General features: G+C 36.2%; 1 protein-coding gene and 1 long non-coding RNA gene across 3 annotated transcripts in view; one reads left to right on the top strand and one right to left on the bottom strand.

Annotated features, from left to right (window-relative positions):
- LOC114658051 (CCAAT/enhancer-binding protein gamma-like) overlaps positions 1–9,693 on the bottom strand; it is a 99,960-nt gene extending 90,267 nt beyond the window's left edge. The window contains exon 1 of one of the 2 annotated variants that reach the window (XM_028810073.2): positions 9,549–9,693. The gene's annotated coding sequence lies outside the window, so the exon portion shown is untranslated. The remainder of the gene's footprint in view (positions 1–9,548) is intronic. The other variant, XM_028810075.2, reaches the window with a different exon arrangement.
- A 79-nt stretch (positions 9,694–9,772) lies between these two features.
- Positions 9,773–16,714, top strand: part of LOC127529095 (uncharacterized) — a 41,953-nt gene continuing 35,011 nt past the window's right edge. The window contains exon 1 of the long non-coding RNA XR_007935753.1: positions 9,773–9,850. This is a non-coding gene — a long non-coding RNA (uncharacterized LOC127529095). The remainder of the gene's footprint in view (positions 9,851–16,714) is intronic.

Here is a 16,714-nt window from a genome sequence, read left to right as displayed (position 1 = left end):
TTGTTTGCCCATTACATGCATAAATGTATACATTTTTTGGTGTACCTACCGGAGAACACGCGACATGACCCGGCAGTTAAAAGTTTCTCGCTCCAGCAATTTGAACTCTGTTACAAATTCTCGTTTATACCTCGTGTCTTCTCATTAAACTTGTATCTCGCGAATATGGTATTGCAAACGGCAGCTGGAGCGTTTCTATAAACTCAATTTAAACTTACGGTTTACACCGTGCTTTGAAGATGCATAGTACGCGACACGTGTTTCGCCGTAATTGTGGGCTTATCAGGCGTACACACTCACTGCACTTCCTTACGGGAATTGAACCTCGGACGTCAGCGCTAGAGGCGAAGCCCCTAACGTTGTGCCACGGTGTGTGGGTCGTTCATTTGACAGCATGTAGATCGGGGTAATTACATTGCAGGCATTCGTAGTCTGATTCACAATCTGATTGTATGGGTGGTTACCTACCAGGAAACGCTTTGTGGTTGGTCAGCAAGCCGGCTAACTTCTGCCACGGTGCCCTCTTTCAGTTGCGAGAAGCAGATCATAGAATGGTTGAAATAGTTTAATATATATAGCAAAATCCCCACGCTTCGCAGGGGCTAATATGGTATTGCAAATGGTAGCGGGAGCGTTTCTATAAACTTAATTTAAAGTTACGGTTTATACCGTGCTTTTTTTCATTATGTTTTCGTACCTTATCAATTGTGTAATGTGTTTTTTGAACAGGTTTGATTCATCAAAGTGATCACTCCTGCTGCGTTCAGTCACTTCACGTGAGCCGCTCTCTTGTGTGATGTTGCAATGTCCACGGGTTTATTTAATGTTAGCTAAGACCCGGCAGTTAAAAGTTTCTCGCTACAGCAATATTAACTCTGTTACAATGTGATCCAAACTGTCGTTTATATCTCGTGTCTTCTCATTAAACTTGTATCTCGCGAATATGGCATTGCAAACGGCAGCGGGTCAGTTCACGTGCTTACGTGGGAGGCGTGATGATGCGATATATTTTGATATATATCAAAATACCGCGCTTCGCAGTGGCGAAGTACTGCTTTAAAATTTTTATTAAGAAGAAAAGTAAACCTTTCTAAACTGTGGCTTCGCCTCTTGCGCTGACGTCGCCTGTCCGCTGTTTTATAAACGAACGCCATATAAGGCCATCCTTTCTCCTTCACAGTCAGTTCACGTGATTACGTGGGAGGCATGATGACGCGATACGCAACCCCGCCTCCCACGGCCAGTGAGTTGCAGTCCATTACTGTATATGGCCAAAAAAGAGGTTCCAGTTATGACCGTTATGCTTTGAATTTCGAAATGAAACCTGCCTAACTTTTGTAAGTAAGCTGTAAGGAATGAGCCTGCCAAATTTCAGCCTTCCACCTACACGGGAAGTTGGACAATTAGTGATGAGTGAGTCAGTCAGTCAGTGAGGGCTTTGCCTTTTATTATTATAGATATACACACACACACACACACACACACACACACACATAACAGTATATATACACACATATACATATACACACACGTTATATTTGCATAATTATTATATAACTATATTACATTGTTGTTATTATTATATTACAATTATATTATACAGTAAATAAAGAATACAACTCTGAAATTACTACCAAGCTGAATAACATCAAACATGAAATCACTTTTGCTTTTTTAAATGTTAGAAAATAAAACTAAATCAAATTAATTGAATTATACATAATGGGACATGAAGAAGATGTAAACTGAAAGTGAGAATGTTATTTTAATATATAGGTTGAATATCCAAATTGCTTTAATATCTGAAACTTTGAGTGCCTAAATGATGCCCAAGTAGAAAACTCCACACCTGACCTTACTTGCCCATGTGAGGCTCTGATCAATATTCCACCTAATATATTTTTTACTGTTGAGTAGGTGCAAATAATACATGAGCTGGTACTTACCGTTCACAAGTGATATTTTAAATTCCCCCTTTGAAGACACACACCAACACACATATAACGAGTGTGGCGGTGTGGGTCTGAATGAGTTGAAAGGATGAAGCTGCTGTGTGAGAGTGGGCAGAGTGATTTGCAAGTGTTCCATGGTGCAGCTTAGTGAGAACATAGGCTCTGACACTCTGTTGGTGTCAGTTTATTAACAAACCTTTGTCACCCCTAAACCCACGTTGGTTTTCTCACTGTGTGTTTTGCTTATTCTGTGTGTACAGTAACATTTTAATCAAAGCACAGAATTAATGGTGGCGACTAGAAGCCTGCCATTGTTTTGTTGATTGTTTTTGTTGTATAACAGCTGATGCAGGTATTCTGCTGATACTACTATGCACAAACAATTTTTCATGCACAAAATTGTTAAAAAATTGTCAAAAATATCATATAAAATTACCTTCAGGCTATGTGTATACGAAACATAAATAAATTTAGTGTTTAGATTTGGGCCCCATCCCCATGATATCTCATTACAGATATGCACATATTCCAACAATCAAAAATATCTGAAACCCAAAATACTTTTGGTCCCAGACATTTCAGATTATGGATGCTCAACCTGTATTCACATCATTTAAATGCTTTATATTATTAACCTGCTGAATACTCTCATTTGGAATGTCAGATTATTCTGCACTACTCTTTCCATAAAATTATTTTATTTGCATTTAGCTAACTCCATACAACAGTATTTCCTTTCTACATGAAAAAGGTTTGATATAACATATGTTATAAGCACTTATGTACCGAATGTTGAAGACAGCTTGGTATTTTTTTTGGTACATTTTCTTTTACTTGTGGTATAATCCTTCCGAACAAACAGTTAAGATGAGACAACAGAATGACAAAACAGTCAAATATTGGAGATACATGGATATTTAGCTTGATCTGTGATGAAGATTTAAGTTCTTGGAACCAACTGTCCTTAAAGCTGAAGAAAGCAGCACACCAGCATCACTAGCAGAACAAGATTACTTTACTATACTTTACATGTATATTATTACTTATTTTTTGCTTCTTTGCTACAGGCATATTATGTGATTTTGAGCACATCTGAAAGGCACTATATGAGCCAATATTTGACCAATTACTAATGTACTGTATCACTGTAATTTTGTTACATTGTATTAGTGATATTTTTAAGTATATGCACTATAACAATTTTACCGAAAATCGTTTTTTATTTTTGTTATGATATGGATTTTTCTTATACCGCAACACTGCCTAAACAACGTTCGGAATGTGGCGCAGCAGGAAACTGTTTAAGGGGGAACCTTTTTCACTGCTACACCGCTAAACAGATACAACGGAGTACATGCGTCAGTGGAGGTGTTGCGCAGGGGCTCTTTTTCACTGCTACACTCCTAAATAGGCATGCAACGGAGTGCATGCGGTAGTGGAGGTATAGCGCGGTGAAAATGGACAGAGAACATTTCGAAACTGAAGCTGTAGCAGACGATAAAGTTGAACATGATGACATAGAAGAACTTTTGCCAAAAAAAAAGGAGTCACGTCCTTTGCCTGGAGATAATTTGGTTTTAAAAGGTCGGATGTGGACCATTATGTTCAAATCTGTGAATACTGTTTCTATACTATTGGATAATACTGCAAGCCAAGTTGTACTTGTTTTATTTTTTTTCAATACAGTGTAATGTACCTGGGTACTGTTTAATAGTGTGACGACATGTTGACTTTATTCTCGTAATTTGTCATTAAAGTGGAACATCGCAAACTAAACTTCATTGTAAAATGAATATGTAATTTACTAGATTTTCTCAAACCCCGTCATAAGTTATGTTGCACATTAAATGCTTTGTGTTAAGTGTTTCCTGAGCCATGTTAAATTGGTACGTGCTTCTTTAACTGACTTCCTCTTGTACTGAGGAGGCGCCGGCAGCGATCGCTGCACAGAATGCATTCACTTCATGATATTCCTGCTCCCTGAACATTTAGAATGCTAAGATAAATGCTTGATATAATTTTCATGATGAAATGCATTAAAGCATGTATTAATCATATGGGGGCACGGTGGCGTGGAGGTTGCACTGCTGCCTCACAGCAAGGGGGTCTCGGGTGTACCCTGCCTTAATTTTGCATGTTTTTCTGGTGGGTTTACTCGGCGTGCTTCAGTTTCCTTTCAAAGTCATGTAGGATGTGGGGTTTTGTTATGCTATATTGACCCAGTATGTTTTGCTCGTATTCACCCTGCTGGCGTTCAGGATTTGCTCCTGCCTTATACACAATGCTTGCTAGGATGGGCGCAACCCTGAATGGATGGCTTAATTAAACATGTATAACAAAGATTTTTTTTAAAGTTATGAACACTCCGTGGTCTAAGTTTATAACTAGTTTTAATTTCACAAAGACGTTTATCATGTGGTGATTGGTTAGGTGGAGAAAGAAAAAGGAAGGATAGGAGCTGAGGGTTTGGTACGTCAGACAGAGACAGCACGCATGCAATAAAGAAAGCCCACTCAGAAGAACATCCATTGAATTCTGTGTTCGCGTCTCCAACCACCAGATCACAAACCCAACATTTACACAATATTTAAGTTAAACCTGTGTGATACCCATTCATACATCCAGTTTTTTGGAGCCTCGTCACACTTGCCATAAAGTTCTCTACACTGAACGTACACCTGGGGACCCCTTACTGCTAGGGATCAGTACTACCACGACACTACCGTGAATGTTTAAAACTTGCTTTAATGCATTTCATCCTGAAAATGATATCAAGTATATATCTTAGCATTCTAAATTTTCAGAGAGCAGGAATATAATGAAGTGAATGTATTCTGTGCGGTGATCGCTGCCGGCACCTCCTCTTAGTGCAGAGGAAGTCAGTTTAAGAAGCGCGCAGTGATTAACAACTGGGTTGGGGAACACAACACAAAGCATTTAATGTGCTACATTAACTTATGAAGGAGTTTGAGAAAATCTAGTAAATTAAACATTGATTTTAGGATGAAGTTTAGTTTACGACATTCTACTTTAATTATAAAATAAACTATGAGAATAAAGTGGAAATGTCGACTTTAATCTCAACATAAGCATCAAGATTAAAGTGGAAATGTTGAGAATAAAATCAACATGTCGACTTTATTCTTGACATATAGTTTTTTTTTTTCTTCCCTGTGTCCGTATTTTTTTTTCTTCACCGTGGCCCTAATACGATTCCGTAGGGCAATACCATAAACAGCATTATAAATGCAAGTTGCAGTTTTATTATTTATGTATATAGCTTAGCTTGAAGCAAGGTCCATATTAATGCAATTTGCCTAAATGATGGTTCATTTGGTAAAGAGGTCATCACCAAGTTGCACTTGTTTTATTTTATTTTTATTTGGTGAATACTGTGTAATGCACCTGAGCTTGAAGTCTTGAAGTAATAGTATTATTACTGGAAGTTGCAGTATTATTTATTTTATTGTTATTATTTATCAGTTTAAATATTATGCAGTTTAATGATGGTAAAGTTGTTTAAAAAGTCACTTTAATGTGTCAGTGGACAGAGATTGTTAACATTAACAGAAAGTGTAGTTGGTTTACAAAAAATATTTACTATTTGTTCCTTTTCTAAGACATGTTCAGTGTAATACAACTTTTGACAAGCACCTCTGGATATTTTACTAAATCTAAATGCCTCTTTGGATGGTTGAAAATATGTTGTCAAAATTATAGTTTAAGTTGTTTGCAAAATTTGTTCAATAAAAAGGTTCTATATTTTGACTGCAACTGTCATGCAATGCGATTCCTTCTCTTCATTAGTGCCACCCCCTTGAAAACTATCACTTTATGGCGCCATGCAAACCTGTATTAATACTTGTGTGCACATTAAAATGGTTTTTTTTTTGTACAATGTACACAGTTCTCATGACAGTGGAACAGGTTATTTTTAGCCAGTCTACTGCAGTAATTGCAATGGAAAATGTGGTTAACATCCACTCATGCATGGGAAAAAAATACCGTTGAATACCGTGAAACTGATATAATTTTGAAAAATACCGTGATATAGAATTTTGGTCATACCGCCCAGCACTAATATGCACATGCTACGACCAGTGACATATGAGCTAGGAAATCGAACCAAGGCCCCCAAAGTTCTATAGCACAAACCCCTCTATGATAATAATAACAATAACTGCATATTGATCTAGAAACATGAAGATGTTGCGAGATTGTTGAGAGACAACCTTCCTCATTTTGTCAATTTCTATGTGTAGTAAATAGAGGGATGATGATCACTTGTGTGTTCCATTGTAATGGGCTTTCAATGTTCAAGTACTCCAAACAGTGGTATAGACACATGAAGTGAATGTTATTTACATGATTGCTTATACAGAGGATACCTAGTTATTTGTATTTATACAAAATTTTTAAAAACTTTCTTTTTTTGCAGCAACCAAAATAAATCAAATCACCACTGTACTTGCAAGAACTGGGTATTAAAAAAAAAGTGTATGCTGGATTAACCCTGCATGACTGAATCATTTTCTTACATCTTACAAATGGGAGATTAGGTCAATTGGTGCCTCAAAATTGGTCAGATGCGAGAAGAATGATATACCCTGTACACGTTTTGTTTCTGTCTTGTGCCCAGTTCCCAAAACATATTTGGATTAGACTGGTTCGGGAAGCAGACATCTGGACTTGTTTTGCTGTGGGAGCATCCTTATACGATACAGCAGGAGTGTCCAACTAAGATCCTGGAGGGCTATAGTAGCTACAAATTTTCATTCTAACCATTTTCTTTATTACTGGCCAGTGTAAACTTCATTTAATTGATTTTCAATTTAAGACTCGTATCCTTTAAATCAGGGGGGGAGCGATGTCGTTCCAGGAGGGCCAGAGTGACTGCAGGTTTTGGGTCCAACCCAATTGCTTCATGAGAAGTTGTTTATTGTTGATGAAGCACTTATTGCTCAAGTGACATTTTTCTGCTTCATTTTAGTTGTTTCACTTGTTGAGATTTTGAACCCTTAATTGCTATTTTAGTCTTAAATAGCTGCATTCAATGTTTTGATTGACCTTATTAGCAATAAGCTACTAATGACAAAGGCTACCAGTTTCCATTTATACCTGTGTGCATTTATCACTGTACTATTTTGTTTAATAAAGTACTCAAAAGGAAACTGACTAGAAATTGAAAAACTGAAAATTACTCATCCGTTTTAGGTTTCAAGTGATTTGTATGATATCATTAAAAAGGAAAACAAATCTATGATTTAAAAATGATCTGACATTGCAGAGTTAAAACACTAGCAAGTCATGATATCAAATAACGGTTGTCATTGGCAAGGATTGTTTTCCAATTAAGTAACTAGATTGGAAGAAAAACCTGCAGCCACCGTGGCCCTCTATGACCAACAATGATCAACTGTGCTGTATAGCAGGTTTAATTGACTCTGGAGTTATAAATTTTCATATAGTTTCATGGTTTATAAAAAATTCATATTAAAAAATGAATTTGTCTGACATCATCATTATTACAGGCCAAATACATACCAGAAGTCATCAAATTTAAATATATATTTCATAAAATGATATTATAAATGTGTAGCTGAATATTGGAGTTTAGCACATCCTACAACTTATATATGAAGAATTGAAAGCCAAAAAAAACACAGAGAAGTATTCCTCCTTTAAAAATGTTTAAATTGTAACAGAAAACCTATGGTGGTTTTCTACTTTGTACTTTCATGTTCTCCTTTGAATCTGTCTCCTTAAACATTTCTTTTTGATTTTCACTTAATCTGAGGTATAGAGTTTGCCATGCTAAATATCAATTTTGAATATATTTAGTTAAAGTGGTGCAACTACTCAACACGACCACCACAGAACACATTCTGTGATGATCTGTAACAGAATGGTTACAAGCTTACATAAAATCAATCGTATGACTTTTACTTTTCAAAACACCACAACAAATAATGCTTTCTGAAACAATTATTTGAGAATATATCCAAAAGAGTAATCATTCTACCACATTTCTACCTTAACACATAAACTCAAATCTGATTTTTATTAAAGATCAAATTACTTTGCCATTTTGTAATTTTTCCAGCATGTCACAAGTCTTTGCACTATTGTTACTATCAATGCCAAAAACATGTATTTTGTGACATACCTTATTGTGTTGGGCAGACTTGCTTTCATTCAAACACTGAAAGACACAAACACTGAGGCCTAAACTGAAAATACCACAGCAAATCAACCTTGTAAAATAATAAAAGAATTTCACGATCTCATTTATTTACACTCCCCTCTCATAATTAGACCTATATATCCTTAACTGGATGAAAATAAATTATGAATAGCAAAAACAGGATAGACATGTTGAAGAGTTGAACTAACGAACATTTCCGCCATTATAATAATTACCCAGTAATATTTTAAACTTAAGTAAAAATGCATAAAATGGGTGAGCTTCTTGCATATACACAAAAGAACAACAGTAAAAATAAAAACCAATAGACCTCCTCTTTTGTCCTGTACAATATTATTTTCCTTGTGAAATACAGTAAATGCATTAGGTCTGGTACCACTTTAACACTGCCAAACTATTTATGGACGGATATCATAAAGCAGCAACCTGAAAAAGTCAGTTGTGGAACATTGCACTAATAAATTTACAGAAACATACTGTTCACATTTTTATTTAACACAGTACTTCTGACTTAGTTATTTGCTGAAGATAAAGATGTGTTGACGCAAAAACCTGCCATATAACTGAGGAAATGAAAACAACTTCACAGTGATGGGGCAATATACTGAGAAACGAACATTTTGATAACTTCAATCAGTTTGCATCCTCCGTACATCCACTGATCTTATTGTCTTCGCTCTTTTAAAGGATGATGGATTTTAAAGGTGCCAAAATTTGGTATTTCATAATGATGAACAGAATACTTAAAATTTATTTCGCCGAAGATGCGTTTCCTTTAGAATACTTTTTCTGTAACTCCTTGGTGTGAAACTTGTCATTTAACTGGGAAAATATTTCGTATCACTGGATTAAGATAATATGCAAATTATGGTTTTAACCCTATCAGCATGACTTCTTGTATGCGGAGTCACGACATAGTGTTGCAGAAGATTGCGTCATTAGTATATCTCTCAGAACATTAACTGAACTGAGAGCACGTTTTGCGCACGCGCGGTAGTTCACGTCGCTTCAAATTAAACCTAACAGCGGTTCCTTCCTTTTTCGTGGGTTCATATTGAATAAAAGTAAAATAGACCTACACGTTTTTCTTGAAGCACAAGAATCGAAACTGATGATGAGGGGTGGCCAGAGTTTTGAAAACGCCTTCCGTGATTCAGAATTCTATTCAACTCGGCCTAGAAAGAGACTTTCCTTCAAACACAATATATAGTATTAGATTACTACTTAACCGTGAACTAAGTTAAAACTTATTTCTGAAAGAATACAAAAGTTATTAATAAGCATGTGTTCTAATGTATTTGGAACGCAAATCTATGACAAACTGTAATTCATGTTTATCCTGTTCAAAGCAGAAAAATGTTAAAATCGTTAAACAGTGCATGACGACTTACCTAATCCATTGGCCAATAAAGCTGCATTTCCGTCGAGGCTGTGATGCTTATATTTTCTTAAAAATATACTTTCTGGTATTTGTTTTGGGAGTCAGCCTGCCGGTATTGCGAAATACTTCACCGTTTAGGGAAATCTGTATCAGCTGGTCCAATAGCCACCTCTGTCAAAGAGGATGATGCAATGTACTATGATTGGCATACAGGATAGCCAATTGGCTACTTTCTTTTCTCTGCATTGACAACAACATAGACGAATGACATAATGAACAACTTTGAACGCGGTCCGTCGAACAGGAACAAAAGTAAGCATTTACATATACAGCGACTTGGAAATCTCGCCGTTGTTATTAGGTGTGGTTTTGGCATGGCAATGTGACATTTTCCTCATGTGTCATATTTTATAATGAACACTTCTCAAGTACAAGACAGAGAGGCCTAATGTATCCATCAATAGCGACTGTATATTTATTTAAGTTCAATAATAATGTTAATCATGAATTTAACGTATTTTAAACGGTATTTAACTACATCACAGGAGTACAGGCTCGCACTGCACGAAAATATTGAGCACAGAACAGTTTTAATGCAATAAATTAAAAATTAAGTGGTTGAACAATGTTATTTAGAGCTACATTGAAACGGTTATGTTTGATCATCTTAAGTATATGAAAATTCTTGAAAAGTCAGTTTATGAAAAACAGTGCCAAAATTAGTGCGTTTTATTTTGAGCAAAGCATGACTCATATGCAGTTCTTAACTTAAAATGAATTTTAAATAATCATTAATGAGCTTTAAGTTAATCACTATAAGGTAATCCAGAATCAACAAACATTCAGTATAAATGAGAAACACACAAATAACTGATTTATTATTGGTATATACAGTAATATGTAAAGCTATATCTACATGATTTATTCCCTGATTGACTATTCATCACAATTTTCAGATAACCTAAGGAAAAACATTTTACAAATTGATTAATAACATGGCCCTGATGAAGATGTCAGCTTCACTAAAAAATTTTAAACTTGAAAAAAAAAAGTTACGATGTTTTGAAATTAATACTCAGTAAGGATAATCTCAGTGCCAGTCTGCAGCATTTGCAGAGTAGCATAGTAGCATGTCCCACTGTAAGTAACTGGCATCGTGTCTCAAGACAAGCTAGTATCCAACGTTTATTTTGATCTTATGTGTGCTTATACTAAATATTTGAAGAGGAATAATTGTCAACATTATGTAAGTGATTTTAAAAATCAAAAATTGATAATTACTATAAAATGATCTAATCACAGGAATAACTGACATTTTGTTTAGACAAGAAAGATATATGTGATACACAGTTATAAGCCGAGTCAGATCATAGAGGAAGAGTGTATTTTATCAATGGCTGACTTTCATTCAATAAGGAAAATATATAATCAAAAGGTCTCACTCTTTCATTGTCCCAGAAAATGCAGAAGTACAGTCTCTCAAAACCACTGAAGACACTGTCTATGTCTTTAACTTAACTATAAAGAATAGCCATTAAAACAGATAGACGGAGAAGGCCAGGAAAGCCAGCTAGGCTTCTTTTAGCAAAGTTTATAACATGCAAATGTATTAAACAATATCTCAATGAAATGTTATATACTCCATGCACAGTTGTTCAAGTGAGGCACCATATTGTCAATATTCACAATGTCCCAATGACAAGTATATCCCATATTTGTATTATAAATATTGTGTATTTTTAGAAAGTAGTAACAAATTGTAATAGTAATTAATTGTAACTGCTACACATTACCACATTATTTCATTTACATATCCATTCAAGTCACTGCAGGTTCTTTTTTTCTGATTTCTTGCATAGCCTCATAATACACTTAAGTACAATATACCAGAAGCAAAAGTAAAGATTGTCATTGCACTGTTCCCTACATCTCTGGGGAATTGATGTTTTTGCCCCATTGCATTCCAAATGTATAATAATTTTCAATATTATTTGAAGAAGGATTTGTTAATATATATTTAAATACACTATAAAGATGTAACAATTTTGGAAGGGTATTACTTTAATGACGTTAATACAGCGAAGGCAAGACAAAAATATAACCATTAAAATAGACTGCTTAAACAAAACCTGAATCAGTTTTAAAATCACTGCATATCGATGACTTCCAGACAGGTGAACTGCCATGAGAAAGTCAAGGAAAACTGAACAGATGCAAGGTAACCTGAAAGTCACTTTTCACAGTAAATAATGTGCTGTTATTTACATTAATCTTGAATCCAAAAATATCCTAGAGTTTCTCAATGTCATCTGCATATGAAATACTAAAGAAGTCCTTCCTTTTAGATCCTGCAACTATAAAACTACCCACATAAACAAGTAGCAAGAATGTTGATAGCATAAACATTGACATCAAAGGACACTGCAGTTTGACTCCATGCCCCAAAGCAAAGAAACTAGCATTAGTTTATTTACTGTGAATTCAGAAAGGATTTAGGCCCATTCACTTTTTTTTTACAATTTGCTATGTTGAAGCCTTGTGTTAAAATCATTTACATTTTTCACTACATCAGGCAACACTCTGTGCCACAGAATGGCATAAAGAAAATTACATTTTAGAAATTTTTGCAGATTTATTAAAAATATAAAACTGACATTTTACATTGAAGCATTCAGACTCTTTACTCAGTATCTAATTGAAACACCTTTGGCAGCGATTACAACCTGCTTTGCACACCTGGATTTGGGGATTTTCTGCCAGATGCAGAGGATCTCTGCAGATCCTCTCAAGCTGTGTCAGGCTGGATGAAGATAATGTTGATGGACAGATTTTTCTTTTAGGTCTCTTGAGATGTGTTTAATTAATTTCAAGTTAGGCTCTGGCTGGGCAACTCAAGGAGATTCCCAGAGCTGTCCCTAAGCTACTGTTGCATTGTCTTTCTTTGTGTTTAGGGTCATTATCCTGTCATAACGCCAAGATCTTTTATACTTACTTTACTTTACTCAATGATATATTTAATGCATGCAGGTGTACATGGATCAGTTGCTTTTAATTTAATCACTTTTTAGGAGACTGTCACACACGTGTGATTAGGAGACAGCTAAAGGACTTAAATACAGGTAGTTCCATGCCAGACCAGGGGGTGGCGGAGTGCACTAATTTTCCCTCTCGATCTTTTGCAGACCATTCTAGGGAAATCCCACCCGGCTCTGGGGCAGCCACTGATGTCACTTCTGGTTCCGGTTTTGATGACATCACTTCTGGTACTGGCCTTTAAAGCTGCCATCTTGCTTCCTAGAGATCAGTTCTGTTTTGGACTCGGTTGAATGAGCATGTCTCTGTTTTTTGATACATTTAGCAGCCGTAAACGATTAAATGGGTGGCTGCCCCAAACCTTCTCGATGTCTTTTGGTCGTTTTTCTGACAAGACATATAACACTTTTTCAATGAGCAGTAAGTGTACCAACAAATTTGCATAATGTTGTGAAAAAGTAACCCCACTTGAATCTATCAAAGCATACCATTCCCCGCACTAAAACAGCAAGACCTCAGGAAGGTAAAATCCCTTTGGTGTGTACACTATTTCGCTGAACATACTTCAAAGATGCAACAACACCTACCCACTTATAATAAATCCATCCAGGTCCAATAAAATAACACACACAAAATTAATTTATCCTCTATGACTTGATCAGTTGAGTCCATTCTACATCAAGGGTAGAGGGTGTGGGCTCTTCCCCTTAGTTCTATTATTTTTTCTTTAGTATACATTCTTTTTTCACATTCTATTATTACCACATGTTGGATGAGGCCTAACTTCCTATTGTTTATCACATGTTGCTGAAGATTTTTTCAACATGAAGAACTGGTCTGAATTGTAGGTACATCGTACAATTACTTAAAATTTATACAGTTAACAGTGGCGGCTCGTAGCTAAAATTAGTGGAGGTGCTGCTCCAGAAAATTTTTAGCCTTTGTTTTAAAATTGTGTAAAAGGAAACAAACATGTATAAAAAGAAAATTTATTCAGAAACTTGATAAATTCTTAAAAGAACAAAATCAAACATTTCTTACTTACTATATCCTAAATTGTTACAGTTCAAGCTTGATCTATTCATTTAAAAATGAAATCCATTCTTCTTGTTTTAATTTGCGCGAAAAGATCAATAATTTTCTCCTTGATCTCTGGATGACAACTGAGGAAATTTTTCTCCATTGAAAGCAGGGGTCGGCACTGCGGGAGCGACAGTGCTCTCTCTCCCTCGCAGCCTTGTGTGCTGCTTCCTATGTGCGCATGCGCACAACAGCCAAACACCACGCCGCTGGAACTGTGAAGCGCACAGTTCCATACAAAGATTTTTGTATCTTTTTCATAAACTGGGGGATGGCTGCTGACATTAAGTTTAAGGATTATATATTGTACAAGTATAAAGAAAGAATTAAAGAAAAAAGGACTCATTATATTAAATGTTATCGATAATATCAAGTGGAAATAGGGGGTGCTGCAGTTCCACAGTGCCTATACGCGAGCCGCCACTGACAGTTAATCCAGACATGATGGCCCAAAAGAAACAACTCAAAAAGCTGACACTGAAGGAAAAGGTTGATCTTCTACATTTTCTGGAAAGCAGCAGCCAAAGAAAGACAGTGGAACGTTTTGATGTTAGCAAGACCACCGTTAGTAACATCCAAAAATGTAAACATGAGTACTTGTAGAGATATGGTAAGGAAATCGGAGACCAACAGCAGAAAAGGAGGAAAACTTCCCTCAATTAAGTCAATGAAGCCAGATTAAGCTTGTTCAAACAAATGAGGGCAGTTAATGCCCGAATCTCTGAACCGATGATCCAAGAAATTGCTAAAAAAATCTGCACAGGAATTTGGGGTGGCAGATTTCCAAACATCAAGTAGTTGGCTTGAGAAATTTAAATTGGAATACGAGATCTCCCAGAAAGTCTTGTATACAATACAATACAATACAATTTATTTTTGTATAGCCCAAAATCACACAAGAAGTGCCACAATGGGCTTTAACAGACCTTGTCTCTTGACAGCCCCCCAGCCTTGACTCTCTAAGAAGAGAAGGAAAAACTCACAAAAAAACCCTTGTAGGGAAAAAATGGAAGAAACCTTGGGAAAGGCAGTTCAAAAAGAGATCCCTTTCCAGGAAGGTTGGGCATGCAGTGGGTGTCAAAAAGAAGGGGGTCAATACAATACACAAAACAGAACAAATCCTCAATACAGTATAAAAATAAAAATTTTACAAATACAGAGCAGGATTTAACAGTAGATGATATCACATAATATGATTTGGATTTGTTTAGAGTCCTGGAGACCTCAGCCATCGACCTGCCTCCCCCATTTGGCCATTCCAGAGCTGAAACAGCACTGGGCCAGCCAGTCCAATGAAAGTACCCCTCTACCCCATGATTCCTGCAATCTTCCATCAGGGATGACGTTGCCTTAGGCAGGCAAAACAACTTGGCAGGTGGGCCGTGGCACCAAGTGCCACATTTGAGTACCAAGAAGAGAAACAGAATAGGTGAGGATTAGTAACAAATTATAATGATCATGTTACTTATGTTTTAGTGCTAATGATTAACAACAGAGATGCAGTCTGTACAGTTAATCAGCAGCTCTAGTCAAGATATGCTAAACTGAAGTAGTGAGTCTTCAGCCGGGATTTAAAAGCTGAGACTGAAGGGGCATCTCTTATAGTAGCAGGCAGACCATTCCACAGTTTAGGGGCCCTGTAACTAAAAGCTCGACCTCCCACTGTTATTTTATTAATCCTTGGAATCATAAGCAGACCAGCATCTTGAGATCTTAATGTGTGCTCTGGTTTGTAAGTCAGGATAAGTTCAGACAAGTAAGCAGGACCTTGGCCATTTAATGCTTTATATGTTAAAAGGAGGATTTTGAAATCTGCCCTAAACTTAACCGGGAGCCAGTGTAAGGATTTAAAAACTGGAGTTATGTGTTCGTATTATCTTGTTCTTGTAATAATTCTTGCAGCCACATTTTGGATTAACTGGAGGCTGTATAAAGAACAGTTTGCACATTCAGTGAACACCACATTGCAGTAGATAGATAGATAGATAGATAGATAGTGAATCCTACTAGAAATAAATGCATAAATTAATTTCTCAGAATCCTGTTTATTTAGAAAGTGCCTTAATTCCCCAACATTTTTAAGATGGAAGAAACATGATTTGGACAACTTTGTAATATGTGCTTTAAATGACATGCTAGAGTCAAAGATAACTCCTAGATTGCAGGCTGATTCAGTAAAATTAATGGTGATTCCAAATGAGTTAAATGATGACAACATATTGTTGTGATCAGCGTCATTCCCTCCAACAATTAACATCTCTGTTTTATCTGTGTTTAAAGACAAGTAGTTCTCATCCATCCACTCCTTTAATTCACTAACACAACTAATTAAAGACAACATCGGAGAAACTTCATTTGATCTAAATGAAAGGTATAACTGGGTGTCATCTGCATACGAGTGAAAATTAATATTATGTTTCCTAATGATAGATCCCAGTGGAAGCATGTAAGGTGAAAACAGTAAAAGTCCCAGCAGTACTGAGCCCTGCGGGACACTATATCTCACTTCTGTGTATAATGATGGAGTACTGTCAGCACATTTCTGTACATATTGGAATCGATTTGATAAATAAGAACTAAACCAAGTGAGCACAGTGCCTGTAAGGCCAACATCACTTTCTAGCCTGTACAGTAAAATAGAATGGTCAATGGTGTCATTTGCTGCACTTAAGTCTAACAACATAATTACAATGGAGTTTCCTTCATCAGAGGATATCAGAATGTCGTTTACAACCCGCGTTAGTCCCGTTTCTGTACTATGACCAGTGCGGAAACCAGACTGGAATTTCTCAAATAAATTGTAATGCGTAAGGTGTGACTGAAGCTGATTGGCAACTACTTTTTCTAGTATTTTAGAGAGAAAGGGTAAATTTGAAATAGGCCTATAATTATTTAGTATGTGTGGGTCTAGGTCTGACTTTTTAAGCAATGGTTTAATGACTGACACTTTTAGTGCATCAGGTGCTGTGCCGTGCAATAATGAACTATTGATAATGTTTAGAATAGGCACTGCAAGAACATCCATTGCACTTTGTACTAGTTTTGTTGGCACTAGATCTAGGG

This window comes from Erpetoichthys calabaricus, chromosome 9, assembly GCF_900747795.2.
Source record: "Erpetoichthys calabaricus chromosome 9, fErpCal1.3, whole genome shotgun sequence".
Lineage (NCBI taxonomy): Eukaryota > Metazoa > Chordata > Cladistia > Polypteriformes > Polypteridae > Erpetoichthys > Erpetoichthys calabaricus.
The sequence above is the reverse complement of the archived record's forward strand: the minus strand, read 5'-3'. Positions and strand labels throughout refer to the sequence as shown.